Source organism: Mus pahari, unplaced genomic scaffold (genome assembly GCF_900095145.1).
Source record: "Mus pahari unplaced genomic scaffold, PAHARI_EIJ_v1.1 scaffold_3877_1, whole genome shotgun sequence".
In the NCBI taxonomy this organism is placed as follows: domain Eukaryota; kingdom Metazoa; phylum Chordata; class Mammalia; order Rodentia; family Muridae; genus Mus; species Mus pahari.
Genome location: NW_018392856.1, coordinates 77,203 through 89,889, shown reverse-complemented (window position 1 = coordinate 89,889; position 12,687 = coordinate 77,203). Strand labels below are relative to the sequence as shown.

The window sequence follows — 12,687 nt, the reverse complement described above, 5'->3', positions numbered from 1 at the left end:
AAAAAAAAAAAAAAAGAAAGAAAGAAAGAAAGTCTTGACCTATGTGGGAAAGTAATAGCATAGTTAATAACAAATAGCTATAGATCTTGAGAACAGGTGCCTAGCAATCCCCAGTTGAGAACAAATAGCTATAGATCTTGTGGACAGGTACCTAACAACACATTGTTTTCTTTTTCCTGTTGAACTTTTTACACAGCCAATATCCTGTTCTTGGGAACAGTAGCGTTACCCCAGAAGCAAAGCAACCCACTCCAACCCCTTACCCCATATCCTGTTTCTATGAGTATATAATCTATGTGGGAAAAATAAAAATGTGTCAGCTTGTTCAGATATCCTGACTTTCTGACCATTCTTTACCTCTCTTGTCCCCCCATTCTCTTCTAGGTGACTCCCCTATCCCTGTTGACCATTCCACAGGTCAGAACAACATGAAGTTCAAGAAGAAGGAAGATCAAAGTGTTCATACCTTGGCCCTTCTTAGAAAGGGTATCAAATTACCCATGGGAAGAGAACAGAGACAAAGTGTGGAACAGAGACTGAAGAAAAGGCCATTTAGAAACTGCCCACCTGGGGATCCATCTGATATAGTTACCAAACCCAGACATTATTGAGGATGCCAACAAGTGCTTGCTGACAGGAGCTTGATATAGCTTTCTTCTGAGAGGCTCTGCCAGTGCCTAACAAATACAGAAGTGCGTGTTCACAGCCAACAAATGGACTGAGCACAGGGTCCCCAATGGAGGAGCTAGAGAAGAACCAAAGGAGCTTAAGGGGTTTGCAGCCCCATAGGAGGAACAACAATATGAACCAACCAGAAACCCCAGAGCTCCCAGGGAATAAACCAGCAACCAAAGGGTACACATGGAGCTACCCATGATTCCAGCTACATATGTAGCATAGGAGGGCCTTGTTGGACATCAGTGAAATGAGAGGACCTTGGTCCTGTGGAGGCTCAATTTCCCAGTGTAGAGGAATGCCAGGACAGGACAAAGGAGTTAGTGAGCTGGTGATTATGGGGAGGGTAGATGGCATAGAGGATTTTCTGAGTGAAACTAGGAAAGAGGACAGCTTTTGAAATGTAAATAAAGAAGATATATAATAAAAATCAAAAAAGAGGGAATGGAGGGCATCCAGCAAAAGTCCAAAGTGGGTTCCAGCTCAAGGGGATGTCTGAAGGCCTGACACTATTACTGAGGCTCTGTAATGCTTACAAAAGTTTGGTATCATGACAGCACTATTGAAGACTCAACAAGCAGCTGAAAGAGTCAGATGCAGATATTTGCTCTCAACCAATGGACAGAAGCTGCTGACCAGGGTTGTTGAATTAGGGAATGGCTAGAAGAAGCTGAGGAGCAGGGCAACCCTGTAAGAGGACCAACAGTCTCAATTCACCTGTACCCCTGAGATATCTCAAACTCTGGATCAGCAACCAGGCAGCATTCATCAGTTGAAATGAGGCCCCTAAATCATAGATAGTAGAGGATTTCTGGGTCAGGGTTCAGTAAGAGAACATGCATCTATTGCTCAAAACACTGGAAGCCCCAGGGAATTTAGAGGACTGGTTGAATTGGGTGTGTAGTTTGGGACATCCATGAGGAGGCAGGGGGTGGGGAGGGCATATGGCATGTGGAACAGTTGGAAGATAGACCAGGGGGAATGAAATCTAGAATGTAAAAACAAACAAACGAACAAATAAAAGACAAAAAATATCGAAATAGACACCTGAATTAAAAGACATGGAAAATAGTAATAGTTGATAAGAATAAAAACAAATGTAGAGAATTTTACCTGGTACTACATTTAACCAATCAATACCAGGTATTCTTCACTGGAGATTATGACTTCTTTTTTTTCACAAATATTTCTATTAGTGACCCATAAAAATAAACATTAATTCTTACATCCACCGAATGGACATTTAATCCAATAACAATTATTTCTATGTAAACACTCATACCTTGATTGAACTTCAAGTCACAACAACTGGCACTTCTAACTGTAAAATATGCAAGATTGCAAAATGACTTGGAATTGAGCTTAGTGGTTTCCTAGTGGTACCTATAGAGCATATATGAGCTACTTCCCAATGAGGATATATTTTATATATCCAAGCCTTTCACTCAAAACTATCAGAACACTTAGGAAACACAACCTTCCTTTTTAGTCAGTCAAGATATGTAACCAATATATTTGATAACTGATTTTTCTTTTATAACTTTTTTTTTCACATTTAGAATCCATCCTCTAAGGAATCTGAGAAGAATACTACTATGTAGGGAACAAATGAACATCACAGCCATTTACAATTTAAAATATTAGGACCTGAGTACTTTCTACCATCACAGGCAAAGACTATAGTGCTCTTTCCCATTCAACTTGTTAAGCATCACTTGTGCAATATTTAACAATGCTTCCAAAAATTCTAGTAAACATCTGTCTTTAACCATTTTCAACTAAAATTCACTGCTTGGTCATTCAGATGCACAATTGTTTCTCCTTAATATGTCCCCAAATCTGATAAATCTTAGCAGTTTAGCATCATGTTAGATACATAGAGGCAAAAAGAATATATATGATGGACAGAGCAATATGACAAATTACTTAGCCTCAAGTCAAAAGTTAACTATGGAGTTACCAGGACAATAGAGATGATAAACTTCATAAGGACTTTGAAAAGAGCACTTTCTGTGCTAAAAAATATGTTTAAAAGTTCAATGTAGCAGAAGATGGCCTAGTTAGCCATCACTGGGAAGAGAGTCCACTTGGTCTTACAAACTTTATATGCCCCAATACAGGAGAATGTCAGGTCCAAGAAGTAGGAGTGGGTGGGTAGGGCAACAGGGCAGGGAGAGGGTATAGGGGACTTTCGTGATAACATTTGAAAGGTAAATGAAGAAAATATCTAATAAAAAATGAAAAAAATTTCAAAATTAGTGAGATACCAAGATTAAATATAATCCAAGCATTATATAATATGATAGATTCAACCTGTTAGCATCATTTGACTCTTCCACACATCAATATTTAGATAAAATTAAGTGTAACTGAGGCTCCCGAATTATGAACAATAACAGAAACTTGAATTTTATGAAATTACCACAGAATTGACAAGAACCACATGATGATATCTAATAAACACAATTGAGAAAGTTTTTGCAGTGATACTAAATAGTGATTAAGACAAAGCAATACACCTAAACTACTACATATATTATGACTCATGGAAAATGGGTGGTAGCTGGAAAGCTTATTATGCTAATATTGAATGTTTAAAAAAAGAAGAAAATAAATTTTGAATGGCAAACCTTATCATTGGAATATCTACAAACTCATTGCTATGTATGTCCTTAAAGAATGAAATATGCAGATATGTATGAACATAGAACATTGTTTTTACAAACAATAAGAAAGTAAACCTGATGGTAAAATTTGGATTGAAATGTAATGTAAAGCATCTAAGACCTTTATTGTTAGCAAGAGATAATAAGAGAGAATTGGAGAATTGCAGTATTTGGGTTTAATGCTCTCAGAGTGTAGTGCCAAACAAGGTAGGGTAATGTCAGAGAATGTTCCAGAAAATCTCATGGTGCCAAGTGACAACTGCTGTCCTGATATAAAAATACTACACAGATCTGATCCTCAAACTCATAAGGAGCAACAGGTCTCCTGTGTTTGTCAGATTCTGAAGGCTGACAAAATACACCATGCTTGCAGATTAAAAAGAACTCCAGGGCTGAGTCCTGATTGATAAATCTTAAAACTGAAGCATTTACCAGAATAGATAAAAAAATACCTTGTACTGAAAACTGAATCAGTTTCATTCAGAGCAGAAATGTGAAGAATCATAGCAAGTTACCTGACCATGGTGACTTTTTCTTTTCATTTTCATCTGCAGATTTCCAGAGCAGTCCTCCTTCACACACACACACACACACACACACACACACACACACACACACACACACACACAAACAGCCTGTTGTTAATCTCCAGCAAGAGCGTGGTACAAACTGAAAGCTAGTCATCAACCAGGAGCATTACTGAAATATTTTTTATGTGCATAGATTTCTTTGGCTGTGGTTTACTCTGACTGGCTGAGTGAACATAGGAAAATAGAGAAAAGATTTGGGACCAATCAGGAGAGAGGTCTCAAAAATGATAAAGAAGACACAAATCCTGTTGTTACCATGGAGATTTTTTCCATCAATGTTCCTCCATCTTTTCTCCCCTCTCCCTGCCTAGTGCATCAGGCAAAAAATAAAATAAAAGATGACATAGAAGGAGAATGACTATAATGTTATGTGGTTATTCTTAGTGTTCTGTCTCTTATTAAAAACAGAGAAAACTGTCCAGTACTGCTTGTGCTTTTGAGCATGTATCTGGATAATGGTACCTATAATAAAGCCTCTATTTGTGTTTAGGGACAGCTGCTTGTAGTCACTGGCTTTTAAATGCACTCCAGAGCTGAACCTTTGTAATCTTCCTGTCCCAATATCCTGAGAAGCTTTGTTTATTTGGAAGTTTATCACAATATTTCGTATATCCATGCACATTTCAACTCACAAACAATGGTCTTCGAATATCTAAAGGCATACTTGTGTGCAGTTTCATCAAGCTATTTACCACATAATACACTGTGTGTTACATTATAATAATAGTAAACAAATATGAAAAGGAGTCTATTTAAGAAAAGAAATATCCAAATTCTAGATATACTATAATATATTCTTTGTGTGTGCATACATGTGTTTGATATATTTATGTAGAGAAGCACATTGTATACATGTGTATGGTAGGTATTTTAGAACATACAGAATTGTTATTAAGCTGTCATTATTTCGTAAGTATTTAACTTAATACACATATGTCATATAATGTATTAAAATACAACCATTACACATAATACATTGGCCTTATCCACAATATCTTTAACTAATAATCCATTGCCAATTAAATTGACCTCTTTTCCTACACTTTCAGCTGATTTATCACTGGTGATATGTGCAGAAAGATCAACAACAGCTTGAGTATCCTCTAATGCTAATCTTCCCTGAAAAGTATTACATTCCTTCTGCAACTAGTTCATCAAATGCCAACAACTACTAGAAATTTCTTCCATCCTAATTCTGCTGCCTTCCTGTAAAGTTATCCTGAAGTATCGCCTTTAGATTTTGCATACTTGACTGAAATTTTAGGAAATATGACTCTATGTTGTTCCTCTGTGAGCAGCACATGTGTAGCTAAAGACAAGAAGTACCTAAGACTGTCTTATACCATTCATGTAATAAGTGAGCCAATCTTCTGACATAGTACACTCCTTCACTAAATATAACTTCCAATAATACCTGACATACTTTCCTTTGAGAAACAATAATTTATATTAACACGTTCAAATATATAACAGGGGTTTCATTTTGCATTGAACCTGGTTTATTAATGTTGATGTGTGAAAATTTATTACAGAATTATATATGCTCCTAAATAATAATGATAGAATACAATCATTCAATTATTACTAACACTATAACACATGTTAAAAATAAGAACTATTTTACTCCTTTCTACAATGTCCCTCATCCTACTGTGGTTTTGACAGTTCAGGTCTTTTCAAACATTTAATGGTATGTCCTTCAATTTCTTCCCTTCCTTCTACTTCTGCTTATATATTTTTGTTTGTTTGTTTGTTTGTGTGATCAGGGATTTTTGTTTGTTTGTTTTTTATTAGTGGTATGGTGCTCACATCTTATTTTTCACTACATGTCTGCTGTGTAATTTATATTATATCACACAATGTGAGAGAAATAATGATCAATAAAGTAAACTTCCATGCCATGTAATGTTATGAACTTTTAAGGAATAGCTCTACCTGCTAATTATCTGAAATAGTATAATATCTAACTGTTTTTATACCCACAGACAAACTTTAACGATCACCTTCAGTAGAATTATTAATTTTACTGTGTTTAGAAGCAAATTACTACACAGGTTAACAGCAGAGAATTTACAGTGGTCTGCCTTACCCTGACAGATGAATCCACAAAATAAATTATTATTCCAACATTTAGGCAATATTGTAGAATGTGGTCAGAAAGATTATAATATTCATCAGACTAGGCCATTGGCTGTTCACAAAATGTCTTTTGTGTAACATACACAATCTACATGCATAAAATCTCAAAACCATAGGTACTGTATTGGCTAATTTTGTGTCAACTTGATACAGCTGGAGTTATCACAGAGAAAGGAGCTTCAGTTGGGGAAATGCCTCCATGAGCTCCAACTGTAAGGCATTTTCTCAATTAGTGATCAAGGGGGGAGGGCCCCTTGTGGGTGGTGCTATCTCTGGGCTGGTAGTCTTGGTTCTATAAGAGAGCAGGCTGAGCAAGCCAGTGGAAGCAAGCCAGTAAAGAACATACCTCCATGGCCTCTGCATCAGCTCCTGCTTTCTGACCTATTTGAGTTCCAGTCCTGACTTCCTTTGGTGATAAACAGCAATGTGGAAAATGTAAGTTGAATAAACCCTTTCCTCCCCAACTTGCTTCTTGGTCATGATGTTTGTGTAGGAATAGAAACCCTGACTAAGACAGGTACCTAGAATGATTAACAAAATGTCACCATAATCCATATATTAATATGTATATGCATGTCCAGAAACCTCCAAATTCAGTACAGTATTTCAGACACCTAAAGAAATATGAGATCAGGAGATAAATTTCTATAGGGAAGAACACTCCAGTTAGTTATCTACCACAAAATGGTCATCACTAAAAGCACACATTCATACAACTAACACTATTTACTGATTACAGTTAATTTATGTCTCAAAAATGAAATTATATATGTATGTACATTTTTATATAACAGTAATTAGTGAAAATGGCATGAACATTAAAGAAATCCAATAAATAAGTTTAGTGGATAGAAGAAAAAATTAAAAGAAAAATATTTATATTAAAATATCAAAAAATACATGACATAATTTTAAAATATTTTCAGTAGCAATGATATAAAGATTGTCTCACCCTCTACTTAACATTTGCAAAGCAAACCTACATAGTTTCAGCTATATTCTCTCTGGCTAACAAATGAGTTTATTTTGCTAACTTATAAAAAACAGGCAATGTACTATTTACTGTGCTATGTATCTTGTGACCCAAATGTTGTACCACAAAGTATTCAGCACAAATTATGGCACTCACATAGGTATAGTGATGAGCTCAACATTTTGGGACTTCCTTAGCTAAAATACTCGATTATCTTCCTAAGGTGACAAGAAATTAGGTTTGAGTCCCATAGAAATTGTAGGCACATACTGATGTCCAAGATCTGTCATTTACTAAGGCTATGTGGATAATCAAAAACCCATAATAAACATCATGTCAGGGTTAGGGTTAGGGATGTGGTGAGGGTTATGGCTAGGGTTAGGTTTAGGGTTATGTTTAGGGTTCAGGTTGGGGTTAGGGGTGGGGTTGGGGTTTGGGTTTGGCTTGGGGTTGGGGTTGGGGTTGGGTTTGGGGTTGGGGTTAGGGTAGGGTTAGGATTAGGGATATTACCTACTGAGGTAAGGGGAATCAATATTATTTAGGGATTCATCCCAATATAGATGATTCAATCTAATTCCAGTTGGTAAGCCAGGTGACAGAGAGATAATTAGATAGATAGATAGATAGATAGAGATATGAAAACACTCTAAGATCGGGGTATATTACTGTATAGAATGGAGAGAGAGAGAGAGAGAGAGAGAGAGAGAGAGAGAGAGAGAGAGAGAGAGAGAGAGAGGTATTAACACACACACACACACACACACACACTTATACATGCTTACACATACAAATAAATCCATACACAAACCACTGTGTTTAGAAGTGCTGAGTTTGACCGTACGTTTAGTGGACATGAGATGTACTGGAAGGGTATACTAGAATTGATATAAAGAAAATAGAGTGTTGATTTATGAAATAACAAAATGTTTAATAAAATTATTTGAGTTTATCTATGGATGTTTTTAAACTCCCACATTAAATATATGCACAGAATAAGCCAATTCTTATATTAAACATAGGGTAATCTAAATGTGATATTACTTTTTAGTGAATTCAATTAGTCCCCAAAGGAAAAAATTAGTATTGTAAGTTATCCCTTACTTGCATTTCTTTATATTATAGAATAATAAGATTTACAAGGCCTTATGCTTTGAATAATGCATTGTTTTTTCTTTCATATTATATAGTAATAGAATGTTGTTACTTAAAAATAATACAGAATTTTCAGGACATTTTGAAAAACATGTGTGAAGCTAAAGTGGAAGGAAATATTACTATTTTTACATGTGGCTTCATTCTTATATCAATCAGACAATTTGTTCTATAGGAAAAAGGTACTGGTTTCTCGATAAAACTGATTCTGGTAGTTTGCTCTGCACAATAAATTTGCAGTTTATCCAGTGGTAACGCTGGATCATAGGTATCTTCCCACCTTATAGTCAATATAAATATTACTGAACTACTTTCCCCTTCAGGCCATGCTTTGGAACAGGGATAAACATGACACAAAAATCATTCTTCATTCCTTTCTGATTGTTTTATGTTTCTATACAGGTCTCCAAGTCATGTGAGAAGCATATCAATTATATATATGTTCTAAGAAATAATGGTGACAAAAGTAGCAATTTGTAACTAGAAGTAAAATGATATGCTGCTGGAAATATGTGGGGACTCCCATTGCTTGGAAAACTGCAAAAAATTTTAAGTTCTGTGTGCCTGGAAATGAAAGCAGACATATACCATACCACTTATTTCCTCTTTCTACGAAGGTTCTGTCTGCCTACAGATATCCCTGTATTTTCTCTTTTTCTTACACAAGAGAAACAACTCAAAGAATATTAGGACATAGTTATGGGCATATCTTTTGTGTATCAGATGTTCAACTTTTTCTTTTTCCTACAATAATTCTTCATGAAAATATTTTGTTCAAAATGAGTAGGATTTGAGCTTAGTGTATCTATAGGGGAAACATGAGCTATCTCACAAGGAGGATATATGATTTACCATTACTACATTTATATATTCAAGCCCCTCATCCAAAACAATCAGCATCCTAATAAACAGAACCTTCTTTTTCCTTCAGTACAGGAGTGTAACCAATAGATTTCATAACAGATTTTATTCATTTAAAATTCTTTCTCCAAGGAATTTGGGGTCAAATCTGTGATTATGACAACCCACATTTTTATCACTGCCTTTCACAATTTAAAATATTAGGTTCTAAACAATTATCTGCATTTGTATGTGTGTAATTTCTACAACAACAGGCAAAGTCTGTTGTAATAATTCCAGTCACATTGTTTGACATCAATTGTCCAATACATAATAAATCTTCCAATGATTCTATCCCACCCTCTCTTTGGAACATATTTTCAAGTAATATTCCATGCTTTGTTTATCAGATAAATATTCACTTCTTTTGAATGGGACCCAAAATCTGATAAATTCTCAAATTTAGCATTATGTTAGGAACATAGAAGCAAAAAGAATTCAAATGATGGACAGAACAATTACAGAAATTATTGAGCCACAGACATATAATTAATTATACAGTTATCAGTACAATATAGATGATAGACTTGTGAAACATTTTGATAATAACAGTTAAGTTGTATCAAATTTTAGTTAAGTTGAAAATTAATGACATACCACCATTAAATATGAGACATGTATGATACAGTACGAGATATCCAACCCATTAGAATCATTAGATTTTTCCACATTTCTTCATTTAGATAAAATTATATGCAATTTTAGTTTCTAGAGTATGCACAGAACAGAAATTTAAATTTTATAAAATTACCGCAGAATATACAATACCCACAGGATGATAACTAATAATCACAGTTGAAAAAGTGTTTTGTGATACTAAAGTGTAATTATGACAAATCAATATAGCTAAAATATCATAAATACTAGTACTCAGAGAAACTGTGTGGTGGTTGGAAACCTTAGTACATTGAGATTCAAAGTCAAAATTAGAAAAATACATTTTGGTATGTTAAAATTTTAATTGGAATATATGCCAAATCTTTGCTTTGACTGTCCTTAAAGAAAGGAATGTGCAGATGTGTAATTATGATTACAGAATTATGTGTGTTAGCAACAATAACAGTGCAAATCTGATGTTAGAATTTGGATTGAAATGTAATGTAAAGCACCTGAGACTTTTGATGGTAACGAAAGTATAACAAAGGATAATTGCAGTATTTTTGTTTTAGTACTCTCAAAGTGTAGTGGCACACTAGATAAGGGGATGCCAGACAGTCTCATAGTGCCAAGTGAGAAAGGCTGTCCTGATATTAAAATCTTTTACAGATATGATCCCCAAAGCATATTAAGGAGCAACAGATCTCCTCTCTCTGCCAGATACTGAAAGCTAATGTAATACAACATCCTTGCAGAAGAAGCACAACTCCAAGGATGAGTCCTGATTTTTAGATGTAAAACTGAGGCAATGACCAGTAGCAATAAAAAATACCTGGGGCTGGTGAGATGGCTCAGTGGGTAAGAGCACCCGACTGCTTCCGAAGGTCCGGAGTTCAAATCCCAGCAACCACATGGTGGCTCATAACCATCCATAACAAGATCTGATGCCCTCTTCTGGACTGTCTGAAGACAGCTACGGTGTACTCACATATAATAAATAAATAAATCTTTTAAAAAAAATACCTTGCACTACAAATAGGAGCAGTTTCATTCAAAGCAAGAATGTGATGAAACATACCAAGTTACCTGACCATGATGATGTTTTCTTTTCATTTTCATCTGCAGCTTTCCAGAACACAACTCCTTCTCAAAATCTGCAGCAAGAGACTGGTCCAAGAAGAGAGCTAGACAACAATAAGGCGCATTACTGGAGAATTTTTTAGGTGAATAGATTTCTTTAGCTGTGGTTGACTCAGACTGGCTGAGATTATGTAGGAAAATAGAGAAAAGTTTTGGGACCAATCAGGAGAGAGATCTCAAAAAGGATAAAGAGGTCAAAATCCTGTTGTTACCAGGGTGATTTTCAACCAAAATTTCTCAATTAATTCTCCCCTCTTCCTGCTTGTTGCATCAGGAATACAAAGAGGATGAACTAGAAGGAGAAAGACCAAAATATTCTGTAGTTTTTCTTCGGTTTCTGGCTCTATAGAACCAGAGAAAACTGTCCAGTAATACCTTTGCCTTCGATCCTGTATCTGGCTAATGATACCTATAATGAAGCCTTAATGTGTATCTTTGGATTACTGCTTGTCATCATGGGTCATCACATTCACTCCAGGGGTGAACATTTGCAATTTTTCTACTCCAATATCCTGAGCATCTATGTCACATTCAATTTATGTCTCATAAATGAAATTATGTATGTATATACAGATTTTTACATAATAAAAATTAAGAAAATGGAATGAAGTTTTAAAAGAACAAATAAAATATGAGGAATTAATAGAATAAAATATTTCAAAATTTATCACACTAATTCCTATATATATGTACATTACAAATTAAAAAATTGTTCTTCATTTATCTAAAGGTATGCTTTTGTCCAGTTTTCTAAAGCTATTTACCACATAGTACAATGTGTCTTAAATTAACATAATGGTAAAGAAATATTAAGAGGAGTTTGTTTTATAAAAGAAATATCAAAAATCTAGGCATACTATATCCTTTCTTTGTGTGTGTTTTTTATGCAGAGATGCATGTGGTATACATGGGTGTGCTGTATATTTGAGAACTTACAGAATTGATATTAAGATGTCATTATTTTGTAGATAATTAACTTAATATTCAGTTGCCATATAATCTGTTAAAAATACAACTGTTACATACACTATATTAGGGTTACTTAAAGTATAATTAATAATCCAAGGCCACTTCATTTTATCTCATTTTAATACACATTCAGTCAATTTAGCACTGTTGATATATGCTCAGATATAGAGAGATCTACAGGAGCATGAGTACCCTCTCAATCTAATATTCCCTGAAAAATATTACTTTCTCTCTGCAACCAGTTCATCAAATGTCAACAACTACTGCAAGTTTCTTCCATTCCATCTAATGCCTTCCTGTGAAATTATCCTCACATTGCAACTTTAGAATTTGCATATTTGTCTTAAATTTCAGGAGATACAGCTGTGCTCCTGCTGCTCTCTTGTGAGTAGCACATATGTAGTTGAAGAAAAGCAACATTGAAGAGTCTTTTATACTCTCCATGTCACAAGTGAACCAACATTCTGACAAAATACAGAACTGCATGATTATACTTTCCAATTATCCCAATTTTCTTTCATTTATGAAGCAGGAATTTGTATTAACAGGTTCAAATGTATACCATGCTTGCCATTTTGCATTGCACATGGATTTTTTTTAAAAAAATATTTTAATGGTTAAAAATGCATTATTCATTGAAGGGACACATAGTTCCAATTAATATGGAAGAATACAGTTTTTCAATTATTACTTTAAAAAATTACATGTTAATAATAAGAATTATATGACTCTGTTTTACAATGTCCCTCATCCTACTGTCATCCTGATTGTTCAATTCCACAACCCTCATTGTGGTATGTACCCCATTTTCTCTTATTCAATCAACTTTTGTTTTGCTTGATTAATTTTTTTGTTGTTGATATTCGTGTTTTTTTCTCTTCATTCT

The 12,687-nt window shown here is 34.7% G+C and overlaps 1 long non-coding RNA gene across 6 annotated transcripts in view; it reads right to left on the bottom strand.

Annotated features, from left to right (window-relative positions):
- Positions 1 to 10,634: 10,634 nt before the first annotated feature.
- Positions 10,635 to 12,687, bottom strand: part of LOC115063337 — a 68,198-nt gene continuing 66,145 nt past the window's right edge. For 5 of the 6 annotated variants that reach the window (XR_003843191.1, XR_003843189.1, XR_003843190.1 and 2 more), the window contains 2 exons: positions 10,771 to 10,876; positions 10,635 to 10,665 (listed from right to left, as the gene is read on the bottom strand). This is a non-coding gene — a long non-coding RNA (uncharacterized LOC115063337). The remainder of the gene's footprint in view (positions 10,666 to 10,770; positions 10,877 to 12,687) is intronic. The other variant, XR_003843193.1, reaches the window with a different exon arrangement.